Source organism: Ursus arctos, unplaced genomic scaffold (assembly GCF_023065955.2).
Source record: "Ursus arctos isolate Adak ecotype North America unplaced genomic scaffold, UrsArc2.0 scaffold_15, whole genome shotgun sequence".
Taxonomy (NCBI): Eukaryota; Metazoa; Chordata; class Mammalia; order Carnivora; family Ursidae; genus Ursus; species Ursus arctos.
In genome coordinates, this window is record NW_026622819.1 from 51,838,496 (window position 1) to 51,853,818 (window position 15,323).

A 15,323-nucleotide genomic window follows, 5' to 3' on the forward strand; every position below is an offset into this window, starting at 1 on the left:
GCCAGAGGGGAGGTAGGGAGGATGGGTGAAATAAAGAGGATTAAGAGTCCATTTATCATGATGAGCACTCTGTAATGTATAGAAATGTTGAATCATTATATTTTACAACTTAAACATAACGCTGTATATTAATTATATCTCAATAAAAAATAAAAAGAAATAAAAAAAAACATTGTTAGAGTGGATCAAAAAACCCAAGATGTTTTTTTTTGTACGCAAAACCGAAATATGTGTTGTATAAAATAAACCCATTTAAAAAATAAATACGCATATAGATTAAAAGTAAATGGATGGAGAAAGATATACTAACTTTAAAAGAAAGAGGGAGTAGCTATATTAATTTCAGACAGAGCTGGACTTCAGAACAAGGGAAGTTATCAGGGATAAAGAGAGGCATTATGAAATGATAATGGGGTAATTCTCCAAGAAGACGTAACAATTCTTAATGTGTGCATACCTAACAATACGGTGTCAAAATAAGTGAGGCAAAAACTGGTAGGGCTGTAGGGAGAAGTAGATGAAACCACTATTATAGTTGGAGACTTGAACATCCCTCTATCAGCAATGGACAGATCCAGCAGGCAGAAAAATCAGTAAGGACATAGTTGAAGTCAATAATACCATCGATTAACTGTATATAATTGACATGTATTGACTACTTCAACCACCTGCAGCAGAATACACATTCTTTTCAAGCTCATATGGAACATTAACCAACAAAGACCACATTTTGGGTCATAAGACACACCTTAACAAATTTAAAACAGTAGAAAGTACATGTTTCCTCTGAGACTGCAGTGGAATTAAAGTAGAAATCAATAACAGAAAGATAGCTGAAAAATCCCAAAAAACTTGGAGATGGAGCAAAACACTTTTAAATAAGATATGGGTCGAATAGAAATATCAAGTGAAAATTTAAAAAAGCTATTTTGAAACAGTGAAAAATACAACTTATCAAAATTTGTGGGGTGCAGTAAAAGCAATACTTGGGGAGAAATTTAGAACATTGAATGCGTATATTGAAAAGACGAAAGATCAGGAATCATTAACTTAAGCTTCCACCTTTAGAAACTAGATAGAGCAGATCAAATTAAATCCACAGAAAGATCTTAAGATGTGTATTAGTGTGTATTAGTCCTGACCAATCAGAGCATTTTATCCTTTCCCCCTGCAGTGATTGGTTCAGGATTGGACACATGTTCCCACCAAAAAGAAACCTAACACTTCTGTTGACGTTCAGGAGAAAAACGTTTACCGTTCTACTGGGTTTGAACCTGAAAGACTGTAACCTAAGATTTGCAGGAATGCATCATGGAGGGAGCCTTTTTTGAGAATGAAGCCAGTATACAGGAAAGTAAATTTAAGATATGGAAAGAGGTCATTTAGGGATCTGGGTCCATCTATAATTGAAACTCTAGACTCTTTAATTAAGTTACTACATTTTTTTTGTTGTTTGTTTTTGTTTTTGCTTTTTTCCCCCCTAAAATCCAATTTGAGTGCATTTTCTGTCACTTGGAACAGAAATCATTCTGACTAACTCAGTATTCTTAGACATGAGAATTAGAAATGTGCAAACATAAAAGATATGTGAGCATTCCTTATGTTGAAAGTATGGACCCATTATTTGTATTTGTAATCAGAAATGACAATTGCTATTAAATACAGTTTTAAATTAGCGTAATCATATCATACTGCTTTTGTGTTATTTTGAATTTGTTTCTCTAATTTTTGATTCAACTGTTCAACTGGATGCAGCATAAAAAAGGAGGCAATAAGTATTCACAGGATGCTCTTTTTGTTTGCTTCACAGAGACCACCAAGCTTGTCTATATTATAGTGATTCCCTCTTCTGTTCCCTACTGAGTCACTTTCAGGCATGGAGGGTAGCAATATAACTTGTGATTCACATTGTAAATGGAGTAAGGATGGTTCCAGTGAAAGCAAGATGAAAATAAAAATTTCTTGTGTGTGGAAGGGGAGGTCAGCATCTGAAGTAAGACTCTTAAAATGTTTTTTTTTTCAATAGTTTCAAATGTTTTAAGTAGGCTGGTGCTGTGGGTGTGTATCACCTACAGTGTAAGCTGATTCCTTCCAACTGTTGGTCCCTCTTAAACTTAATTAACCATCCTGTGAAACTGTGACATTAAGAATAAAATGAAGTAATATATGCCTTTGAAATTAAAGTCATGATTTTCAAACTTGGTTCTTGCAGTGGTGCTTCAGGCATTCCACATTGTTTTATTTTTTTCCTTTGACTTAAAAAATGTATTTTTAGTACTTTATTCGGTTGAATGTTGTCCTCACCAAAAAATCAGTTTTGGACTACTGGCTGCCAAGACTGTGAGAGAATGAATTTTTGTTGTGTTACACAACCTAGTTTGGGGTAATTTGTTAATGGTAGCCACAGGAAACTAATACGAGTATGTCTCAGTACTTAATTAAAATAAACTGAAAGTACCTACATAAGTAATCTGCCAAATGTGAACACATTTTAGAGATTACTAGTATGTTGTTACCTTCAGGGGATCTCATTTTTGTGCAGAAATTAGATACCTTACCTTTTGTAGTTAATGGATAGGTAATACTATCCTAAGATTTCAACATAAGAAGTTAAAATGCTGTTACTATGCAATCAGTCATTTCAGTGATTCAGATTGTTAGGTCTTAGTGAATCCGATTGTTTAGGTTGGGCTCTTTGGGATGTAAATACAACAAATTTAGAAAGAGAGAGAGAGAAATAATTTATGGGTTCATAAAACTTAAAAGTTCTGGAGTAGTATGCATGGTTCAGGAATTCTAGCACAGGCTTGGAATAAATTCAAATTCCTTTCTTTGAACTAAAAGGTCTTACAATATCTGATTTTTTCCAGTTTCTTCCTATTTAGTCACCTCATTTTCTTTCCACTCCTCATTGTATCCAGACCACTCCAGCTTCTGTAAACTTCATGAATTTTCTAGAATAGATTGTCTGTTTGCCTGGAATGTTCAATCTCATGGGTTTTTTTTTTTTCTATATCATTTTGATCTCAATTCAAATGGTACTTCTTCAGTGAACTTCTTTGGCTACCCTATCTAAAATACTATGTGTCTTTTATTTATTGCTTCATAACAAACTACCATAAAGCTTAGTGGCTTAAAACAACTATTTATCACCTAAGATTCTCTGTGCAGGAATCAAGTAAGACTCTGTGGATAGCATGTCTTCCCCTCTATGTAGTGTTAGTTGGGTGGATTGTTTGGGGCTAGAAAACCAATATTGCTTTAGTCACTTGTCTGGGGTCTTGGTGTTGACTGTCAGATGGGGCACCTCTGATTTTCTCCTCTTGGCTTCTGTCCTCACACAATCTCGTCTTTCGCATCTTCTTTTTCCATCTGGCCTCTCTGGGCTTTGCTGTATAATAGCTTTCTTCCAAGAGTGAAAGCTGAGACAATGAGTCCTTTAAGGGCTGTGTTTAGGAGTCCCGGCATGTCATTTTTACTTCATTCTCTTGGTCAAAACAAGTCTTAAGATCACCATATATTCAAGTGGTGGGGAAATAGACTTCCGATTGTTGGGAGTTGTCATGTGTCCAAGGATTAGATAATTGTTGGTGATGGTTTTTGTAGATAAGCAACCACAGTCCACCTTCTGACCATACCCTTTCTCATTTGTTTCACATGGAAAATATACTCTTCCAATTCCTATCCAATTATAGCATCAGGCCTAAAATGCAGTGTCTTGTGATGTACATCTGCACTGAAGGGATAAGGCTCTTTGAATGTAGTTCTTCTTGATGCAAGATTTGTGAACTCAAAGTCAAGTTATCTTCTCCCCAAACCAAGTACAATGGTGAAACAGGAGCAGGCTAACTGCAGTAGACATGCTCATTCAGCAGGGGGAGGAAAGAAGACACATAGCAGTCACTGGTCCATAATCATTCTAAAACCAGCTAGGCACTTGTCACCTGTTTTCCTATTCAAGAGAATGTTTCTTTAGCAGGGCTTGGTTTTCCTGCTTCCTGACAGGGGTTCTTTAGCACTTTGTTTTCCTTGACTCATGGCTTTGTGAACTGAGCATATTTCTGTTTCTGGGTCTTTGTTTTTTGTTTAAGATTTTATTTAGTTACTTGAGAGAGAGAGAGAGTAAGTGGGAGAGAGAGGGAGAGAGAATACGCCATGCTGAGGGCAGAGCCCGACTTGCTGCTGGATCTCATGACTGCAAGATCATGACCTGCGCCAAAACAGAGTCCGAAGCTTAACTGAGCCACCCAGGATCCCCTGTGTTTGCAGTTTGACTACTTCCATTTCCTCCTGCTTTCCTGTATTTTCTTGTATGGAGAATACAAGAGGCCTAGAGGCCTCTTTTCATTTTCATCTATCTCAATATCATTCAATCCAAATGAGTAGTGCTTCTGCCAATGTAGCTTTCTTAAAGTATTTGTGGACTTTTCATATATCTTATAGGGATTCACTCCATGTGCCAAAGTCACATCGATAACTTTTTTTTCTTCTACTTTAGGCACACCAGGTTGATGTAGGACAGTGCCTTAAGATTCTTATCCTTGTCTTAATTTCACCAAAGGGTATAATAAACATAACTTTAATTCTTCTGAGGTTTTAACAAAGGATCGTTTGGCCACACGCTTGATTTTAATTTTTATCTGGAGGGCATTTCTTTCTCTGAGAACATTTTTTTGACTGGAAAAACCATCCTGAGTCCTCTATATTTCCTCTAAATTATACTTATATATGGAGCAATTCTTCTTTAGTTTCTCTCCTATATTTTATCATGCATAACATAATAGGATACTGATTGGCATTTCAAACTTATGTCTAAAAATCTTAGCTAGATTCACAAGTGTTGCCAAATGTTTCACCTTTATGTATCACAGGTCATCTCTTTCTCCAGTCTTTAATAGCATTTTTTTCCAATGCTTTTCAAACCTCCGTTAATGGTTCTCACCTCCCTTCAAGCCTCCATTGTCACCTAGTTCCAAAGGCAATACTGTATGTTTCAGGTTTTTGTCAAAGCAGCATTCTAATTCTGGTACCATTTTCTGTTTCACTTACTATTACTGCAAAAGAAAGCACCCCAAGACTTAGTGGCTTAAAATAACAATCATTTTATTGTCCACAATTCTGTGAATCAGGAATTCCAGTAAGGTTTAGTGAGGATGGTTTATCTCTGTTTCACATGGTAGCTCTTGGCCTGAGGACCTTGACTGGGGCCAGAGGACCAAACACAGCTTCACTAATGGGTTGAGGGCCTTACTACTGCCTATGATGCTTCAGTTCTCCTCTGTGTAGTTTTTTTTTTTTTCCCCCTCCATGTAGTTCCTCATTATTCAGGTACTCTCTCTTCTTTTGGCCTCTCTCTTTAGCAGCATGGTCTAGACTTCTTTACATGGGGTCTTATTTTCTAGAGTGAAAAGAAAAGCTACAAAACCTCTTAAGATGTAGGCTTGGAAATCTGAGAATATTACTTCTGCATAATTCTGTTGGCTAAAAATATTTACAAGCTCAGCCAAGGTAAAAGGAGTGGTTAAATAGACTCTAGTTTTTGATAGAATCAGTTGGATGCTTATGGAAGAACAGGAGGAATTCTTGTAAACTACCTTGGCAGACCAGCAACTTTTTTCTATAAAAGGCCACATAGTAAATATTTTAGGCTTTTATAGCCACATATTGCTAATGTTGTATATTCTCTATCTGTTTAACAATCTTTTAAAAATGTAAAAAACAGATGTGATCTATGACAGGTAGTTTGCCAACCCATGTTTTAGACAATATAGCACGTCTGCTTCATCATTCTTTCTTACTCTACTTTGTTTTATTTATTACAAGGTCCTATATCACTCTGAAATTGTTTAAAAATACTGTTAATCACCACTGCAAAGCAAGCATCCATCATGAGGGCAAGAGTATTTGCTATTTTATTTTCGAACTTATCAATAACTGGTCCATAAGAAATGTACAACAAATATTTGTTGAATGAATAAATTAATAAATGAATGTATCAGAATTTATTTTCACTTTATCTTGTAGAGCTGTCTTCTGTTTTGGGGGAGTCATTCTGAGGGCCCTGTATAATGTTAGGATGGCTGCAGATAGCTCTGGGCCGAATGCTTCCAAATTCAAGTCCAGTGACTCTCCCAATAATTGTAAAAGAGTGAACAGAATTTGACTCTGAACTGTATCTCAACTGGATATCAACTGTATCAGATACTCTGTTTTGAAGCCGTTATTCTCGCCAGAAAAAATAAGGAAGTCTGATTGGCCAGAATTGAGTCACATGCCATAGGTGGAACTATAAACATCTCTAAATGGATGAACTGAAAGTTGGGTAGGCGTCTTCCAGAGGAAAATCACCTCACTGGATGAATGATGAATAGATGCTTTCTGGCCCAAATATGGCCAAGTCATAGACTTTTTTTTACCCAGTATTCTTTAAGTTTAGTTGAATGAAATGCTGAAAGAAATCAAGTCAAATGCTATTATATGACAAGGCTTGTATCTGCATCTGTAACTTGTATTGGTGATATCATGAAAATAGCTTTACTTTTCTAACTTAATGACTTTAAAATCAGTACATTTATACTTCTTAAAAAATGTTCTATAAAATAATACCATTGTCTCTCTTATTTCTGAGAGTTTTTTCTTTGGTTTACTTTGGGGGAAAAGTGGTGCCAGTGTTGTTAACATAAAATTGGAAAGTAGTGATCTAAAATGAATGAATCAATCACATGTGCTATGCTTGTTTTATTAGGATTGCCTGCATCTTACTAGTTACTCTGAATTAGCATAGAAGAAACTTCTTTCCTAAATCAAGAGCTTTCAGTCAGAAATCTATTTTCTCAGAGAAATGTGAAAATCCATTCTTCTACATGCTATTTAAAATCGATATATTTTATCTGACTAGTGTTTTGAAGAGAACTTACTAATGTTTGTTTTTTAAAACTTGGTGGCCTATTGAAAGTCAATTTTTTAAAAAGTGCTGCATGTTTGAACCTACATTTCCTACTCTTTCTCTAACATTTGAGGTTAAAATAGGTGTGGAAAACATCAACATATTTCCCCTTTCTATAATAGCTCTTACTTTCCTATGGTTTCAGTTATGAACCATTTTCAGTCTAAATTTTTCAGGCGAGATAAAGATGGAATAGATTCCCATATTCCAATTTCTAATCCCTTGGCAGTGTGTGTCTGTTATTGCTTGCTAGGTTGGCAGTTTATTTGTATATTCTGAGTTAGGAGCTTCCTATTACGATATTAGATATTAGTTATGCACTTTCTCAAAGATTACATGGCTAACAATAGTAGAGAAAGAATGTGGTTCCCAGTATCATTCAGAAAACATTGATTTCAAGTTCTCACCAAGGCTTTTGTAGGTTTTTCTAACAACCACTTTGGAACTGTAGGCGGAGTTCACTAGATGGTACTATTAGCAAACAACCAAGACAGATGAAAGGACGATTTTGGAATGCCTCTTTTCAACCAATTTAGAATCAAAGCTATGTTTTTGAGAAATTGCATAAGTACCAGTTATTCTATGTTGTTTTCAAGTCAGTCTGCAATATCGTTATGTGCTTGAACTCCCTCTATAATTTTGTACACAACAAATCAAGAGGATTTGTTCTTGTTCTTGTTCTTCTTGTTCTTCTTCTTTTTTGGGGGAGGGGGGTGTAAACACTAACATTGGTAAAAAACAATGTAAAACATTTGTAAAAAACAAACAGCAGTTCTTCTCTTGCACCCCTTCTTTTAATGCTCCCTCCCATTTAAGTAAGCATGTTTAGAATTGGGATTATAAACAATCCATCTGAAAAAGACTCCCTTCCCCCCTTCTCATTTGGTGAATTACAGCACAGCACTAGTGTATTTCAAAGTAACATGTACAGAAGAGACTGCCAAATGATTTTGCTCTAAAGCAATATAATCTATGAACATCTCACAGTAACCTTATTTTATATTGAGTTCTTGTTCTCTTTGTTTTCCTATCCCTCTCTCATTTTACAATAAATTCTAAGTCTTCCCAGGAGCTGCCACAATTATGTAAAGACACAAGAAGATGTACGTTGTTTTAGTTCTCCCAAGAGTAGAAGTGAATTAACACTCCATATTGATTATTCTAACTTCTCATTCTTCCCTGAAAGATATCTGATGGTTCCTTCTGGTAGACCCCAATGTGCCATCACTTTTCCGCCAAGCAGTGGTGCGCTTTGTTTTTTGTTTGAGCCATCTGATCTAATCTGTTCTGTCTTCTTATATTGAAATTAACAAGGCATATACCCTGAGGCATAGGCCGTATCTACAACAGTGAGGCACAAACGAACTTGAACATGAGGTCAATCAAGTGCACAAAATACATCATGCAGTTATTCTAAGTCTCATGCTGGGTCTGTAATTGCCCCTTGTTCTGTCATTAGGGCTCCCTTACAAGTCATTATTTTGAGTCAGCAGAGCTACAGGGAGTATTCTTCCTGATGGTTAGTATAAAGTTGAATTGATAACATAAATATCTCCCAGCACAAAATACAAGGAGCAGGTATTTAGATTAGATCTAATAAAGTGTGCAGCTGTTCAGTCTCTTTATGAATCCCAGCTAAAACAATAATCACAACTTTCAATATGGGTTCTCCTTCAGTAGTTCTGTGAAAGAAAAACTCTGTTTTTTCTAAATGAATGGACACATACCTTATTACAATTTGCTTGCCTGTTCTTATCCTAAGATTGTTTTTGCTTGGTCAAGACCAGTGTTATCCAGATTTCATGGGAATTTTGCCTTAGTCAGCATTGTGTAAAAATTATTCCATTTTAAAGTAGAAGCATCATTTATTCATTTGTGTTGCGGAAGAGAGGTGGTGTGAGTTTAATGCTGAAAGAATATACTAAGTTTGTGGCCTTAAGCACATTTTTACAAGTATTACCTTTCCTGGGAAAAGGAGAATTCAAACCTCTGCTCAGAAGAGAGTAGCTGACAGTGCTCGATGAGGTTTGTGGAGATGAGTGCAATGTAGGTCCTTGATGTGGATCTAGCTTCTGGACAAAAACAAAGTGGCAGAAAGGAAGGGGAGGGAAGACCTGAGTGATTTTGGAAATACTCATGCACTCAAAGGAAAACACTAAGATGCTTTTTAAAAAGTGACCAAATTAGGTGACTCAGCACATCTGAGGTCCAGCTACTTCGTGTTGGAAGAGATTTTGTCTCTCAGAATGCCTTTTCTTAATTGTAAAATGAAGGGATTAGACTATAATAGAGAATGCCAAATAGTGGTCTGTGGTCTGGATCAGATTCACAGAATATTGTGTTTGAAATGTGTTGTGTTTTTAAAAAGCATGAATTCGTTGCTAACATAAAAAAAAAAAACCCTTTCATCATAGACAAATATGTATATATCCTACATGGATAAAGGATCAGCTGTTAGGGGAAGATAGATGAGACTGATAGACTCAGTATATTGATGGGAAACATTTTTTTTTTCCTGGATTACTCTGCATGATAATTTTTCAAGAATTCCTTCTGGCTTAAATTTTAAAAGTCAGAAGATTTCACCCAAGAACCTGGATTTGTGTATCTGTTATCTACTACCACGGTAATGCTGCATAGCAAACAACCACAAAGCTTCAGTGGGATGCAGAAATAAGTTTATTGCTCATGTGTCTAGGGTGAGTTGAGGATTAGCTGTGTGGCTTCCTTGATCTTGGTGGGCTCACACATCTGTCTTTCAGCTAGGGCAGTCTGTCTTTTCTCTATATCCTTGGCTCTCATACACATGTGGTCTCATGCTGATGGTAAAAATAAAATAAGAGTATGAAGAAACATGTAAGACCACTTAAGCTCTAGGCTTAGAAGCTCTGGCATTACTGTCACTTGGACTTCATTCTGTTGGTCAAAAAAAAGGCATAGGTAATCCCATAGTTAAGAGTGTGAAGGCAATATATAGTTATAAGCCAAAGGGGATAGACACAGGAAGGGGGAATATTTTTGGTATCTTATCACATTTTGCTTAAAAATTCAGAACATCTCACAGTATTGGAATCACATTTCAGGGGTGGCACTAATAGGTAAGGCTGGGCAGCAGCTGCCAGCTTTAGATTGTCATGCATTTGCCCGTTTGTGACAATGCCTAGCCATGCTTTATTATCTCTCTGAGACTAAGACCAGTATTGCTTTGTCATTTTCATTGCACTTTTATGGTAACATTTCTTAGGGAGAGTCTTTTCTGCCTCCAGGCCATTATGAAAAGTGGGAAAATGAGAGACAGACCAAGATGGCCATACAATTTTTTCCCACACATATATCACTTCATTTGCTTATGCTCTTTGCCTAGATTCTGGGGTCATCTGAGTTTGAGGTTTGATCCAGACGACTTCTAATTTGGAACATTCTTCATTACTTTAGAATAAAGGTAAAATACAGACATTGGAACTCCTGACAAAGCCTGACCAAACGGAAAGTTCATGATAAAATTGCAAAATTGTAAAAAATATTCCTGTGAGAGCTGGGAAGAGCTATTAGCATTTATGTGAACACAGTGCAACCATTCCTAACTGATTTGCTCCATAAGCATTCATTTAATTTGCATCATAGACAAATATCTGTATCTTACATGTATAAAGGATGGGTTACTAGAAAAGGGGAAACTAGTCCAGACCAATATACTCAATAAACATAGAAAACATGTTTTTTCCTTCCCCAATGACTCTGCATGATACTTCTCTAAGAACTGCTTCAAGCATGAATTTCCTCAAAATTTCCAATACCTCCACAAAACATTTCTATTTTTACTGTTATCTAGACAGAGGAAGGTATGTTCCTAAGTCCTCTTGAAGACTATTCTTCATTTCTTCTTCTTACCCCTTCAGGACCTCACTCCATTTACTATTGTTCCTTCTATTCTTCTCATGCATCCTTTTGAATATGTATGAGTATGTATATGTTTGTGTGGGAATATATATATATATATATATATATATATATATATATATATATATATATGTATATATATCCACAAATCTATATACAATGTCCTTGCATCATCATCATCACTATGGATTGTATCACATTTGCGTTTTTTGTGGGGTAGAGAGAAAAACAATTAGGGCAAAAGAATGAACTGAGGGGAAGTTAAATTGGTTAAAGAGGCAGTCTCTTGGACAGTTAGCCTACCTTCCTGTCTCAGTTTTCTCATCTCTGTAATGGTGTAATGGCTTGTAATGTAAATAGAATAGAATGCAAATCATTTTCTTATCTGTATAATGAGAATAATGGCTTGTAATATATTTGGAATAGAACCTAAATCATATCATGAATAATAGTCATATTATCCATAATAGCCATGAATATTATGAATATTGTTGTTGTTATTTCTGGACCTGTTGCTATAGAAATACAAAGATAGAGTTAATATGATTTGGATATATGCTTTTAGCACCTTTTTATTCTTTCTTTCTATTTGGACATTCCTCTTCCCTCTGTTTTCCTATTCGGGAATATTTCTTTGTTATGCCCTATATTAGGGAAATTTTTTTTTCTCTTTTTGGGGAGGAGGAAATTTTGCTTTTCATAAGTGAATATCCTTTAAGAGCTATTTTTTTTTCCTTCAAAAATACATATTCTACCACATTACTAGGCTTTGGGAGGAGACTTGTGAGAGGTACTTCCTCTACCCCTCTACACCCTTCCAGAGTGAAGGAGATTGTTCAGTTAACTAGGGCTTATTTTTCTCCAGGAAGGTCATGCTTGTGGTAAGCTCAAGATTCCTTTTTTTTTTTTTTTTAAAGATTTTATTTATTTATTTGACAGAGACAGCCAGCCAGCAAGAGAGAACACAAGTAGGGGGAGTGGGAGAGGAAGAAGCAGGCTTCCAGCGGAGGAGCCTGATGTGGGGCTTGATCCCGGAATGCTGGGATCACGCCCTGAGCCGAAGGCAGACACCTAATGACTGCGCCACCCAGGTGCCCCAACTCAAGATTCCTTTTAATAGTGATGTTTAAATATGATGCCCTGGTAAATCCTGTACATTGCTGAGGACGTTAGCTTTCTCCTCAGATTAAGAGTCATCTGATCTTTGATGGTCTTGGTGCCAATATAGTATTTTTGTGTGGTGCTTTCACCATAATTATCACCATTTTAATGCCCTCTGTGGCAAGAATATTTCGAGAGGGATGTGTTATTACTCCTTGCTTGGTGATTTATGAAGAGTAAATATAACCATGGAAAACACTTTTTGTTCCCTTAATATGTCCACAGGCCCTCCATTATTATCTACAGCAGTGTGTGTTCTGAAGATAACCTGTGTAGTGTGCTGTTTTGCCAAAAAAGAAAAAAAATCCATAGTCAAATGTATTTGTGAAGTGTTGCAAACTGTTCGCCCCAGAGTGAGTTCATTTCAGACAAAGGACCTCTGGCTACCAAGCCTGAGTGGAATTCATAGAAGGATTTGGGAAGCTCAGAACATCCAAGGAAACCTGAATCACCAGACCTTGCAAGTCAGGGGAAGCCCATTAGTAGGAATAGAGCAATGATACTCGAGGGCACCAATTTTGTATCCTTGTGTCCATCTGTTAAAGCAGCCCATTCTCAGGAGGGAGAAGCTGATTGGCCTGGATTTGGTCACTTGTCCACTAATTTGGGAGGGGGATATAACCTGAGCACTCCAATGTGGAAAATCCCAATGCAAGCAGATATCTTGCTCCCCAAATGAAAAGTAGCCAGGTGATGGGGAACAAAGGACAGGTATTTATCACACACCTCCCTTTTGGAGTATCACAGTGCATGGTTAGCTTTCAGTATTCTCAGCAGGAAAGAAACTTATAGAACCACATGTAATCTGGCTGTTTTTCATATTTATTGTTTTTATGTAATATTGATTACCCTCAGGAGAGACTAGTACTCCTTTGAATATTCTCTGGAAATGATGACTTGGGTATCTCTTGGGTATCACACTTTAATCTTCGATTGGGTTCCTCTTATGCTGTATATTACAATTTCCTAATCCTTTCATAATTATCCTGACAATGTCTCATATTTTAAAATATCAACTACTGTAGGTGACATGGGTATTTGCTTCTTAGTAAAACAAATATTTCCAAAGATGCTACTTTGGAGCTATTCATCTTCCTTTTCTCTGTGCCATTATCTTGGTCTGTGATCCGTCTCCCATTTCTGAAGTTGCTTTCCTTTGGAATGTCCTTTGTATTCTTGGCTCACCTTTGAGCCCACACTACTCTGAGCTTTTAGGCTTTATCCCTATATGGCTCCTGACAAAGCCTTCTTTGTTGTGGCTTTCTGTTTTTCTAGTTGTTGTTGACCTTGAGCCCTTCCTTGCGCCTCAATTGGACATATTCTGTAAATGCTGCCACTCACAAGATGGCCCACACCTGCCCTGCATCTCACTGCTGTCTCATTCTTTTGTGCATGTGTCACTTTACTTATTGATTATTTAATCTTTCTTCTTTTTTTTTAGTATATGTGCTGCCGAAGCGAGCACTATTTAATCTTTCTTCTATCCAGGGTCCCTTAGTTATACTTTTTCAGGTTGTTTCAGCATTTGACTTGTAATAGCAAATTCTGAATTGGTACAAACTCTGGAAGGAGAGAGAGATGATTCACACAGATTTCAACAGTAATAACTGTTTACCAAATGTGAGGCTACACGGTAGTCTGGGGGATAACTCAAAACATCAGATTTCACAATACAGGGGAACATGTGGTCTTAACTAAAGTTTGTGTAATGGTTGCTTACTTATTCTACGGTTACCATTAAGTAATCATGTAGCTGGTTAATAAGTGGTGATCATCTTTTATGGGGGTGGTTTTTGTGCATATCCATCAAACTCTTTCAAAAGCTTTCCTTTTAGATTTCTTTTCTGTCATTTTCCCACTACCCATCTCCCATTCTGCCCTTGTCTTTCATTTCTTTTCCATTAAAATTGGAAAGAGCCACATGAATTGGCTGCAGGAAATGGACACCTGTTTTATTTCTGTCCTCAAAGCCAAGATAATTTACTACCACACCCACTGCCTTTTAAAAAATTATTTAGCAAAACTCCCAGCAACAGGAAAAAAAAAAAAAAAAAGGAAAAACAGAAAAGCCCTTCTCACTCTGATTTCTGGCAGTTGCCCAGTGACATTCTCTATTTATTGTACAGTGACAGATGATGAAATTGAAAGGACTTCCTTTAGTCCTATCCTCTGGCTTTATGCCATATGTTCTATCTAATCTTTTCTAACAGACATCTAAGCTTTGTCCACATCACATCAGTAGATGCAGTTTTTCAATGTCACTCTTTATATTCTCTCTGTAGCTCTTCTTCCATTGTGGTTCCTGACTTTAGTTTGGGACAAGGGAGGGGTTGTTGGAAGATAATGGACAAACTAGAAATAGGCACAGAGAATTTGATACTCCTGACTATTCTTCGTGACACTTTAAGCAAATGTCATCTGTGTATGATTCTGAATATAAATGACAGCAAACATTTATTGGATCCTTTCTAGGCTCTTGTTACTGAGACAAGACTGTTACACTTAACTTCACATTTAATCTTCTCAACCAGCTAAAGAGGTAGAGGTGGCAACTCACTAACTAGTTGTCTGCCAGTATAAATTCTCTAGATTCCCCTTTTCTTCCTTTAGTAATAGTAACCTAGCTGTAGCTGGACACATGACCATCCATTGAAAGACTACATTTCCCAGCTTCCCTTGCAGCTACTATGGCCACATGACTAATAAGAATAGAAGTGATATGTGTGGGATCCTGGGTCATAGCATTAAAAGGAAAGTTTTCTTTTTTCTTTTATCACTTGTTGCGTAATAAGCCATCCCCAAATTTAGTGATTTAAACAACAATAATTTAATTTAACTCATAATTCTGCAGGTTGGCAGTTTGGGTTGGGATCAGCTAATGGAGTTTTCTGGAGTTATCTGAGTTTACATCTGTGATTAGCTATCAGATTGGTATGGGGCTGACCATCACCAGAGGCAGTCACCATCAGCTGAGGCTACATGTCTTTCTTTATCCAGGCTAATCTGGGCATGTTTACACAGTGCCAGTCAGGGCACCCAGAGATTAAGTGGAATAACTTAAGACTTACTGAGATCTAGATCCAGAGCTCATATATGTCATTTTTGGCATTTTCTTTTGGTTAAAGTAAGTGACAAGGCACTCATGCATTCAAGGGGTGGAGAAATAAACTACTTAATGGAAATTACTGCAGAGACACCTTGTGAAGAGACATAGAGACAGGGAAGAGTGGAGAATGGTGATTATTTTTGTAGTGTACCTACAACAGTGTACCTACCTTGTAGTGTACCTCCTCTGTTATTCACTTCCACTGGCTGG